The sequence below is a fragment of the Rhinolophus ferrumequinum genome, chromosome 8 (assembly GCF_004115265.2).
Source record: "Rhinolophus ferrumequinum isolate MPI-CBG mRhiFer1 chromosome 8, mRhiFer1_v1.p, whole genome shotgun sequence".
Lineage (NCBI taxonomy): Eukaryota > Metazoa > Chordata > Mammalia > Chiroptera > Rhinolophidae > Rhinolophus > Rhinolophus ferrumequinum.
The window spans coordinates 55,824,365-55,837,386 of record NC_046291.1 but is presented as its reverse complement, the minus strand read 5'-3'; the positions used below and the strand labels follow the sequence as shown (position 1 = coordinate 55,837,386).

General features: G+C 35.5%; 1 protein-coding gene across 5 annotated transcripts in view; it reads left to right on the top strand.

Moving 5' to 3' along the window:
- The window catches only part of B3GALT1 (beta-1,3-galactosyltransferase 1), a 513,038-nt gene that overhangs the window by 446,873 nt on the left and 53,143 nt on the right, over positions 1-13,022 (top strand). The window lies entirely within an intron of this gene.

Genomic DNA, 13,022 nt, shown 5'->3' with positions numbered 1-13,022 from the left:
TGGAGTGAAATACAAAATGTATGGGATGAACCCAAGATAATGATCAGGGGAGGGAAAGGAAGAACCAATAGAACAGATTTGGGGAACTGGTGTGAGAAAAATGAATGATATTCCGTAACTGCCTCCTACCCAGACCAGCTTATATCATATTCCTGTGTATATGTCCTCCCATGCAGACAGTCCAATGCTCTCCTGCCAGCGCCAGAATCTAAATGCACAGATGAGTTGAAATGGCATCAGAACTCTTCTGACACAGATCATTCTAGTCTCGTAATAGCTCCCTCTATTTCTTTCACACTAAGGAATTCCTGGTATTTTTTTTTTTTAAATTGGTGCCAGCTATTAGCTCACATGTCATATCACTATTTCAATTCTTATAACACATCAGAAGATCATTGGATCAATTCTAGTTCTTCCGGCAGTCTCAGCAGAAAGATATCACCATGTCTTTGTGACATTGTTGTATAACTCATTTCTCCTGATGGTCCTGATCCCCTAATATACAGGGTTGTAGAGAATGTTAGGAGCATGGGTTTGAGGGTCACTCTGATCCAAGTTTTAATCCTGGCTGTCTCTTTTTTTCTTTTTTTCTTTTATTGGTGAATATCGGGGAACAGTGTGTTTTTCCAGGACCCATCAAGTCATTGTTTTTCAGTCTAGTTCTGGAGCTGTGGGGGGCAGCTCAGGTCCAAGTCAAGTCATTTTTCAATCTAGTTGTGGAGGGTGCAGCTCACTGACCTATGTGGGACTCAAACCGGCGACCTTGGTGTTATGAGCACCATCTTCTAACCACTAAGCAAACCGGTCACCCAATCCTAGCTCTCTTAGTAACAATCGAATACTAGTATGTTTCTTAATCCCTTTGGCCTTGGTATTCTTAACCAAATGGGCATAATATCTGCTTTACAGGATTATTTTAAGGGTTAAATGAAAGAATGTAAATAAAGCCTTTGGCACAGTGCCTGGCACATAAGTTCTCAATAATTATAGATTCCAAAATGATAATAATAATAAAAGCACTAATAGTGATAATTACATTAATATCCATGATATTGACTGGATCTTTTCAAAGCAAATTGTTACATTAATTATCACAAAAAGGACACTTTCCTCTAGTGTATGTTGGAGGAAAGGAATGTTATCATAAGTCTCTCTAGAGGTTTCCATCTCTCCCCACTGCTTCTCTGCATTCCCTGCTCCTCCCACAGCTCCGTGCTCCCCCATGGATCAACAATCACTGTGCGCAGTGATTACAGTGTGGAAATTATAGACACAGGCTGCTTGGAACAATGTTATCAAATCGGCCCAAATGCAAACAGAAGGCTGCATTTGGGACAGGCCCACCTGCCCTTTGCTTATTGCTTTATTTTCCCCACAACCACCACCATGCAAGGACGGACAAGCAGTTCAGTCTTCTCTGGGGGTTAGCAATAACTAAAAAGAATTATAAAAGAGGCAGAGATTCCTTTTTAACTATACACTTCATCAGCCTATCCCGTAGTATAATAAAAGCTCCAGAAGAAATCAGTCCTTTCCCTGCTGTCTTCTTGAAGACACACTCAAGTTCCCAATCTTGCTCCCTTGAACTCAGGTTTGCCCACCAGTCCTGCACATCTAAGAACATTTCAACCTACCATTTGGGAAATACAATTCTACGCAGTGAGCTTGTCTCAACTGAGGTTTAGCTCCTTTTTCTGAAGGATTATTTCCCCAAGGCTGCATTGTTCAGTCTAGACTAAAACCCCACTGGGGCTCAACTAGGGCAATCAGATGGATTTGGATATTACAGGTCCACTGGCCTTCTGAGTCTGGTTTTATTTGAGATCGCTCCACCTGGGCAAGCTGTAGCCAAGTCTTCCTATTCTTCTGAGTATCTAAGAGGTAACTAACAGTTGGACCACCCACGCCACACACCCGCCTCCCACCCCGACCCATACAACCGCATATTTCCCAAGCACAAACTCAGAGGTGGGGCTTTGAAACTCATACAAAGGAAGAAAAGTGTTTTTTCTAGCTGAAAGACTCCGTCTCTTTCACACCCTGCCCAGAATGGGGTCAGTGTCCACATTCTTGTGCAGAGCCTCGTTAGCTCCTTCCATCAGCCCTCTGTTCCTCCTTTTCCTGTCTAATTGTGCCAATCCTTGTTCTATCAGGAGCGGTTTAAAATAGCAAGTTTCTACCTTTTAATGGCTGTTTCCTTAACTACAAAAACGCCCAGCCAAAGCTTTGAAATTACCATTTATATTGACCTAATTAAATTCTTAAACGAGGTGCCTCCTTTTTCTCCTAGTTACATTATTACATTATTTTCTTCTGGTTGCTTTTTTATATAGATGTGGCACAAATACAAAGATCTCCCCTTTAGATTTTTATTTGCTGGAACTATGTCAAGAGATGAATATAAATTACTATTTATCCACCAGACACTTACATAGCACTTGCTATGTGCCAGCCAGTGTTCTAAGTGTTTTACAAACATTAACCCATTTAATCCTCATGATAACCGTCCATTATTATCACCTCCACTTACTTGTGGGGAAACACAGCACAGAGAGAGTAAGTAACTCAATCAAGGACACACAGCTGGTGAGTAGTAGGATTTATACCCAGGCAGCCTTGCTCTGGGGACCATGCTTTAACCAATAGTCAGTCCTGCCTGATGATGTCATACAAGCCATTTTCTCATTTTTCATTTCACTGGGAAAAAAAATTCCTGACTTAGGTGATTTTGTTACCATTTTTAGATCTGGAAGGAACTGGGCTCTAAATGGCCAAGTGGCTTTTCCAAGTCACAATAGATAGGTCTCAAATTCAGAGCAGTCTTGTAAATCCAAAATCTGGTTACGATATACTACTTTCTGCTTAATTGGGTCTCTTCGGATAGTCTCTGATGGATGAACATGAAGGAATTTTTGCTATAAAACATTATTTCCTCACTGACTTTGCTATCAGTATAATCATTTGATCAGGCCTCTAATACAGAGCATATACAAAGGGTGCCAAAAAAATTTATACACATTTTAAGAAAGGAAAAAACTGTATTAAAATTGTAATAGTCAATATATACCAAAAACAAAAGATGAATACAAGTCATGTTTGACTTCTGCAATTACAAAAGGTGCCCAAAGTGGTTACCATCAGCATCCAGACACTTCTGATTACGGCGAACTACTGCTTGAGCAACGTTGACCAAAGTGTCCACTTGTGTACATTTTTTGGCAACCCCAGTATGCTCAGAGTATCCTACAATGAACCTATTTTGTGAATTACAGAAAAAGCCATGTTATCTCTACGTAAAATGAGCAGAGTCGAGACTGCCATATTTCTATGAACATTGTGACACACCCTTAACGAGAATTGTGTTTTCTCCCTGTAAATGGCAATAAAAATTATATTGTTTTGACCTTTGGATAATTGGATCTTGCATTTATTTTATATATTTCTTAAAAGAATTCACAGATATCAACAGTCATTTAACCTGCTCTTAGAAAGGAAAAATATAAAAAAGCAAAAATATTGGACATAAGGGGGCTCAGTTAGCTCAGTTGGTTAGAGCGTGGTGCTCTTATATGAATTGCTATTGGACAATTCAGACTTTGATCATTATTTAGTGTAATTTGTGGCTTCTCAGAGGACATTTATTAATAGCTTTCATTTCTTTGATGGGATCCTGGATATTGTAATGTTGAACTCCCTCATATCATGACTTAGGTATTATTAGCTCAAGGTAAAGATAGCAGAGATGCTAGTATGTACATTTCTTACACTGAAACTTAAGTTCTCTTTAGTTAAAATTTCCCATGTTTGCACTATAGACCTCCCTCTAGAATCAATCACAATATACTTGTTAAACACCTCACATAAGCAAATACTGGATTGAGGACCAGAGATTCAGAAATACAAAGGGTTGGCCTCTGGCTTCAAGGAGTTTGCAGTTTATTGAAGCAGACAGACTTATAAAGAAGTACCAAGAATATTGTGAGATAAGTATTGGTAAAGTTACCTACAAATACTTAGACGGCAAAAAAAACAAAAAAAAAACGAGTGATTAATTGACCAGAATGGGTCAGCGATATCACAGAGAGAACTTCTTGCTTTTTTAGCTAGGTCTTGAAAAATGTGTAGGAGCCAGTTGAACAATGCATAAAAACAGCATTTCAGGACACAAAACTTGGGAAGAACCAGATTATAGAATACCTTGAAAGCATAAGAATAGTTTGGACTTCTATTCACCATGTCCAACAGTGAGACACTGTTAGAGAATTTAAGTGGAAGAATAATGTGATTTAGTTTTCCTTCTAGAAAGGGCAGGGTGGTTACAATCTGCTGGATCTATCCAATGACCAAGGCTGAAGATAGAGAAGTCAATTAGAAATTATTGTAAGAGCCCAAAAGAAAGACATTCAGGAAAAAAACCAAGACAGGAGGGCAGAATTTAGATGATAGATGATAGATAGATGATAGATAGAATTGGGGATGAGAACGGGAAAGAAATAGAAGCTGATTAATTACTTGTGTAGTTGAAGGGAATAGAAATGTATTAATTAAGGTGCTTTCCAGGATTTTATTACCTCATACTTCCATACCACAAATATGGAAGTCAAGTAAGCCCAGGACGGGCCGATTCAACCATGTCCATCAGCCCAGGTTCCTTTTCCTTCCTTCCTTCCACTCTCCCACCTCTCAGAAGCACAATGGACTGCTCGCAGACAGTTGCAAGCATTACATACAAACACAGCAATGATTTGGCAGCATAAAAGGGAGGAGGTACACCTGAATGCCTTTTTCTTGAATGAAGGAAGCCATTCCCAGAAGCCCTCAGCAGATCTCCTCTCAAGTCTCAGAGCCAGAATGGAATCAAATGCCGCTGCCTGACCCAATCACTGACAGGAAATGAAGCCACCACAGAGCAGCTTTGATCAATATGACTCAGCTGGGGCTGTGGTCTGCTTTTCCTGGAACACAGGGATGGTGCAGATGAACAAAATTTTGTTACTAAGAAAGAGCCCGAAAAGAATGGGGATCAACTAGGAACTAACGTTGTCGGCCTCAGAGAAGATTAGTTTGGCTTTTCTTCCACAGTCTAGTTGTGGAGGCAAGGCATGTGGGGGAAAGATAAACTATAACAATAAGGTGTTAAGTAAAATTTCCCAAATATAAATAATCTAAATGGTCACTATTTTGGAGACTCAGAGGATAAAACACACATCTCCCACTGCTTTTTATTTTTACAAATGAAAAATTCAGCTCCGAATCAGTTTGACCCTCATGGCATATAGTAATCATCTGAATGATGGGTTTTCATTCATCATTTTTCAGATGTTAGGGTTTCACAGGCTACACATTGCCTCTCTCTAAATTCCCTGAGCAACTTTCCTTTTAAACGTAGTCCCTCTTTCCCTCCGCATAGGATATAGATGAAGAAATCAAACCTGAGACTTTACCTCTCAGCTGATGCACTTTTTACTTCCAAACTAGTCCGTTTTTCAAATGGGTTTTTCCAAAAAGTGGAAATTTTGAAGATTCTCCACCGCCAGATATTTTATTAGATAGTAGGAACCTCTGCAAGCATATTATGCACTTTTTACTCCTTAAAAAGCCCCAGTCCTCTGGGTTTTTCTCTTATTCTAGAGGTCTGTCTCTAACTGCTTAGAAATATTTCTAATGTTTCTTGAAACATAAATGTGTTCCTCTGTGTTGAACACTAATCCGACTCAATTATTTTTGAGCTTTATTATCACTGAATAAACTAAAACCTTCCAGTGAGCCTAATGAATGTATGTCTTATTCAAATAAGTCTGGTTGAATTTGATATTTTTAATAAAGAAACACACACTCTGGAACATGTTGTTTTAGTTCATAAAGTTAAACACAATTCTTTCTGTTGATTCACTGTTGCATAAAAAACTATAGTAGGAATGCCAGCTCCTATATTGTACTTTGCATAACATTAAGCAGAACATTTAATAAACTGTATGTTAAAAATTCTCTCATTTAGCAGGCACCCAATTTAATTGATAGTTTAAGATTCTGACCTTTCTCTAGGTAAGCCAATAGATCAAAAAACCAGAAAGCTTTGCTGTGTATTGGTTAGTTCTCTGAACCTTGAAATGTATCCATAAAGTACTTAGTAAAGTCCCTTTGTGGTAATAGAAAGTTCAACTTCATTGTCACTGTTTTTCTAACATGCTATTTGTTGAAAAAATCTTTTTCATTTCCCTCTTTTTAAAAAGTTTAAGTTGGAATGTGCTAATGTGATAAACTGTTGATTTTCATTCTGGTCACCCGATTCTACACTAAAGAACAGAATAAACAAGCAAACAGAACAGAAATAAACTCAGATATAGAGAAAAAACTAATGGTTGCTAGATGGGAGGGGGGTAGGAATGGGGGAGAAGGAAGTACAAACTGGTAGTCACAAAATCATCACGGATATATGAAATACAATGGAAATATCAATAATGTTGTAAAGATTATGTAAGGTGCCAGATGGGTACTGGATTTATCAGGGAATCACTTCATAGACTGTGTAGATGCCTGACCACTGCGCTACACACCTGAAGCTGAAGTAGTATATTGACTGTCAATATATATATATATATAATACATATATATATATATGTATGTATGTAAGTGTAAGTCACAGGATGTAAAGTATAGCATAGGGAATATAGTCAATGATATTGTAAGAGCCATAAACGACGTCAGAGGAGTAGTAGATTGGGGACTTATCACTTTATGTGGTTTAAAAAGTCTAATTATTATGTTGTTTTGTATCCCTGAAACTAATAAAAAAAATAAATTAAAAAAAATGATCAAAGACTAAGCTATTTCTCACCTTGCTTTAATCTCACTGCTTCCATAGAAGATGGAAGTAAACAGTCACACAGAGCTCCAATTACCAATATCAAGATAAAAAAGAAATGGCTTTCCTTTGCCACCTTTGAAATTATAAGTGGATTGATTAAAAGAAATTTCAGAGCCTCAAGTGCTCACGTGCTTTCTGATTGCAAACAATGGGTGCTGAACAAGAGAAAATAAATGGGTGATGGAGAAGCAGTAATCCGGTTAGTAGGCAGTCTCCGTGAGTACCATTACAGCACACGCAGATTTCTGCTTATCAAACTCAGTTTCCTTTGCTTTTTTATTATCTGGATTAAAATTCTGTATGCAAACTATCTTTCGTATTTTCCCAAGAACATATGTAGTAGCTATATTGTTAAGAGAATTAAACAATTAAATGAGATCCAAAGTATAAGAAAAGATAGAAATAATTTAATATTATATTGCTTCAGAACAGAATACTATGGGGAAGAATATTCTGGAACCATATGACGCTATTGCTCCCTTTTGAAAATTTTAATTAGGGGGGGAAAAAAAAACAACCTCTGAACAATTTCTCCTTTGCACGTGGGTTGCTTTCTTTTTTGTCCTGGTTAGGGTCATCATTGATTCTTTGGCAGAATTGCTCTTTTATTTGCATGATTTAACTAAAATAATTGGTTATTTTATATCTGTTTTAAAAATAACTCTTCCATAAAGCCATTTTTTCTCTGGTAATGTTTAGGATATTTATTCAAATCTTAGAATCAACTTAATGCTGTATCTGAGGAAAATCCTGATCCTTTAGTTCATTTCTGTGCTAAGATGGAGTGTTCCCCACATCCTGTACAAGCAGAGATCCATGCTGGTTTGTTTTCTCATCTCAAGCTAACAATTCTATCATTAGTGATTTAAATTTCAGTTTATAGACCACCCCTCCACCTTCAATCAGAATTACAGAAAACCAGCTCTCCAAAGTTTTTTCCAGAGTTAACTTTAAATCGTCAATGTTGCAGATATTCTCAAAGCTAGATGAAAGGGTGATTTGAGGGAAAATGGACAGCAACTGATCTATCCATGTATTCGTATTCTGAGCCATGTGATTAGACCATAATGATCTGGTTATTTCTGGAATGGCCTTCACTAAATTGTGCTTTAATATTTGTCTTTGGTTTGTATTAGACTTGATTTAGTAAATTGTATGAAATATTTTTGATAGTGGCTATTATATAATTAAACTTTCCTCGCCATGTAAAAGTTATTCTAGAGCTTAAAAAATAACTTGATCTCCCCTGAGAAGCTGGTATGTTTAATCCTTTCATGTTTTAAAAAAGTTATGTAACTAACTTGTCATGATTCTCAGTTTTGCACTTGCTGCCAGGAAGCTGAAATGCAAATCTAAATAATGCCTCCAAATATTAGTAAAAATAACTTTATGCTTTAATTTATCTGATTGTTTATAACTTGGGTCTAGTTTTCCATTTCTTTTTTATTTGCCTTGTGATTATATCTTCTGCTTTAAGCCTTTGAAATCTTTGTTGGAAAGAGATAGTGTAGAAGTAACTTCAGCAATTAAAATATTCTTGTTTTGGTATAATAATTTTCAGATCCTAAAACATGTAAAGGGTTTTATAAAGAAATGGTAATCAGACATTTTATCTTTTTTTCTTAGAACAGTGTAAAACAGAAATGAACATAATGGATTTCAGTAGACATTAAGCAATAATTAGTAAAAATAAAAGTTTTTCTCTAGTGAGCTGGGTTGATGAGGGAGATTGCTGGAACATATTTGCAATAATTGCGCCTCAGATAAACCTCATTGGCTGCTGGAACATATTTGAGAGGCCATGAAATGGAGGGCAGTTTTGGCAATTTTTTTCATATCACCTTTACTATGCCATCATTATAACACCAGGTTTTACTTACCTTGTCTATACTTCTGATGTTTTATTAAGCTGTTGGCTTCTTGAAAATATGACCCATGATTTAGTCATTCACAGTGCATAGCACAATATCTGACCTATACTGAGGTTCAATAAATATTTTTGAATGCCAAATGAGTTTTTATCTATTCAGAGCCATTCCTGTGTTAAGAAGTATTTCAAGGTGCTTTCCAGTTTTATGATTTCAATGGAAGTAATTTTCTTTATGTTGTCATAGTTACCATTTCCTAATATGGTGTTTGATGCAGCCTCTTGATTCTATAATCATTTCACCTGTGAATGGGACATACATTATCAGATTAAAATAAGCCTGTAGCCAACAATTTGTCTTGCTGTTAGTAAAATGTATCAAAATCAACTCTCAAAAACAGACCATTTTCAGAAACCAAGAAAAATTGATATAATATATTGGGGAAAATTTTTTTTTTTAATTTACTAACTTCTGATTAAAATGATAGTCTAGCAAATATAAAGAGAAAGTTTGACCAATTGTTTCAAATCAAATCATTAAACCTGATTTTAAATGTTTTTTTATTGATGTATAATTGACATATAACATTATGTTAGTTTCAGGTGTACAACATTTGATGCAAATGTGTACAGCATTTACTGCAAAATGATCACGGCGATATGTCTAATTACCATATGTCACCATACAAAGTTACAAAAACTTTTCTTTTTTTTCCATGATGACAACTTTTAAGATTTATTCTCTTGGTAACTATCAAATACACACTATGATGTTATTGACTGTAGTCACCGTTCTGTACATTACGCCCTATAACATTTACTTTAGAAGTGGAAGTTTGTACCCCTTGACCCCCTCCACACATTTTGCCCATGCCCCAAACCACATCCCATCAGGTAGACACCCCTCTGTTCTCTGTATTAAGAATTTTGTTTTGTTCTGTTTGTTCATTTGTTTGCTCTCTAGATTCCACATATAAGTCAAATCACATGGTATTTGTCTCTCTCTGTCTGGCTTATTTCCCTTAGCATAATACCCTCAAGGTCTATCCATGTTATCACAAATAGCAAGTTTTTTGGTATGAGTAGTATTACATCATATATACCACATCTTCTGTATCTATTCACCCATTGATGGAAACTTCGATTGTTTCCATGTTTTGACTATTTTGAATAATGCCACAATGAATATAAGCGCACATGTATCTTTTAGAATTAGTGTTTTTGTTTTCTTTGGATAAATACCCAGAAGTGGAATTGCTAGATCATATAGTAATTCTATTTTAAAATTTTTGAGTAACCTCTATACTATTTTCCACAGTGCCTGCACCAATTTACATTACCTCCAAAAGTGCACAAGGGTTTCTTTTTCTCCACATCGTTGCCAACACTTGTTATTTTTTGTCTTTTTTATAACAGCCTTTCTAACAAGCGTGAGGTGGTATCTTATTGTGGTTTTGATTCTCTTGGTAACTATCAAATACACACTATGATGCTGTTGACTGTAGTCACCGTTCTGTACGTTACTCCCTATAACATTTGTTTTAGAAGTGGAAGTGCATTTTTCTGATGATTAGTGAGGTTGAGCATCTTTTCATGTGCCTGTTGGTCATCTATATATCTTCTTTGGATATAGGTCTATTCAGATCCTTTGCTCATTTTTTGATTTGCATTGTTTGTTTTTTTGCTATTGAGTTATATGAATTCTTTATGCATTTGGATATTACCCATATATTGGACATATGATTCACAAATATTTTCTCTCATTCAGTAGGTTGGCTTTTCAATTTGCTGATGGTTTCCTTTGCTGTGCAGAAGTATAGTCCCACTTGTTTATTTTTGCTTTTGTTGCCTTTGTTTTTGGAGTCAGATCCCAAAAAATCATCACCAAGGTCATTGTCAAGGAGCTTACTACCTACGTTTTCTTCTAAGAGTTTTATTGTTTTAGACCTTGCATTCAAGTCTTTAATCCATTTTGTGTTAATTTTTGTGTATAATGTAATATACTAATATAATTTCATTCTTTTGCATGTGGCTGTTTAGTTTTCCCAAAACCATTTATTTTTTATTTTTTTAGTTTATTAGTTTCAGGTGTACAAAACAGTGTAATAGTTACACATTTATCATTTACGTCCCTCACACAGTGATAACCCCCTAGCCCCATCTATGACCCCTCTGACATCGCATACAGCCATTATATTTCCACTGTCTCTATTCCTAATGCTGTACTCCACTTCTTGTAAATATATATATATATATATATATATATATATATATATATATATAAAATTGTAGTTAATGTTCATTATTGTTCAGCTTCAGCTTCAGGTCCCAACACCGTTTATTGAAGAGACTGTCTTTACCCTATTGTATATTCTTGAGTCCTTTGTTATAAATTAATTGACCATATATACATGTGTTTGTTTCTGGACTGTTTATTCTGTTCCGTTGATCTATGTGTCTGTTTTTATGCCAATACTATACTCTTTTAATTACTATGGTTTTGTAATATAGTTTGAAATCAAGGAGCCTCCAGCTTTGTTCCTTTCTCAAGATTGCTTTGTCTATTCAGAGTTGTGGTTCAATATAAATTGTAAGATTGTTCTAGTTCTGTAGAAATGACATTAGAATTCTGATAGGGATTACATTGAATCTGTAGATTGCTTTGAGTAATATGGACATTTTAACAATATTAATTCTTCTAATCCATGAGCATGGAATATCTTTCCATTTATTTGTCTTTAATCTCTGTCACTAGTGTCCTATCATTTTCAGTGCACAGGCTTTCATTTCCTTGGTTAAATTTATTATGAGGTATTTTATTCTTCTTGAGGTAATTATAAATAGATTGTTTTCTTAATTTCTCTTTTAATAGTTTATTGTTAGTATATAGAAACACAAGATTTTCATATATTGATTTTGTACTCTACAACTTTGCGGAATTCATTTATTATTTCTAATACCTTTTTAGTGGTCTTCAGGATTTCTATATCTAAAATCATGTTGTCCCCAAGTAGTAACAGTTTTACTTCTTCCTTTCCAATTTGGAGGCATATTTTATTGCCTAATTTCTCTGTCTAGGACTTCCAATACTATGTTGAATAAAAGTGGCGAGTGTGGGCATCCATGTCTTGTTCCTGATCTTAGAGGAAAAGCTTTGAGTATAATGTTAGCTGTGGGCTTGTCATATATGGTCTTTATTATGTTGATGTACAATCCTCTCTATACCCACTTTGTTGAGATTTTTTTTTTAACCATAAATGGATTTTGAATTTTTTCAAATGCTTTTTCTGCATCTATTGAAATGATTATATGAATTTTATCCTTCGTTTTATTAATATGGTGAATCACCTTGGTTAATTGAGTTGCAGATGTCAAACCATCTTTGCACCCACTAAATAAATCCCAATTGTTCATAGTGTATGATTCTTTTAATGTATTGTTGAATTCTATTTGCTAATATTTTGTTAAGGGTTTTTGCATCTATGTTCATCAGGGATATTGGCCTGTAATTTTCTTTTTTGTGTGTGGTGTCTTTGTCTGGTTTTGGGATTAGAGTAATGCTTGCCTTGTAAAATGAGTTTGGAAGCATTCCCTTATTTTCATTTTTTTTTTTAAAAATAGTTTGAGAAGCATAAGTATTAAATCTTTGAATGTTTGGTAAAATTCACCAGTGAAGCCATTTGGTTCTGGGCTTTTGTTTGCTGGGAGGTTTTGGATTACTGATTTAATCTCCTTACAAGTAATGGGCCTATTCAAATATTCTGTTTCTTCATTCAGTCTTGGAAGATTGTACGTTTCTAGAAATTTATACATTTCTTTTAGGTTGTCCAATTTATTGGTATAAACAGTTGCCCCTTGAACCACAGGGATTAAACTGCACAGGTACACTTTTATACAGACTTTTTTTCAATAGGTACACTTGCCTTTGTATTTGCTGGTTTCGCGTCTGCAAATTAAACCAACCACTCATTGAAAATAATAGTTTGATCTGCAGCTGGGAATCTGTGGCTGTGAAGGGCTGACTGTATGAGTGTTTTGACACACCATTTTATGTAAGCTACCTGAGCATCCGCAGATTTTGGTATCTGCAGGGAGTCTTGGAACTGATCTTTCACAGATATTGAGAACCAACTATACTGAAGCTTTTGGGATATTAAAGTTATATGTGGATTTTCGATTGCTCAGGAAGTTGGCATCCAAAGTTCAACCCAGTTTTCAAAGTAATCTCTTAAGATTCTTTGTATTTCTTTGGTATCACTTGTAACTTCTCTTTCATTTCTCATCTAA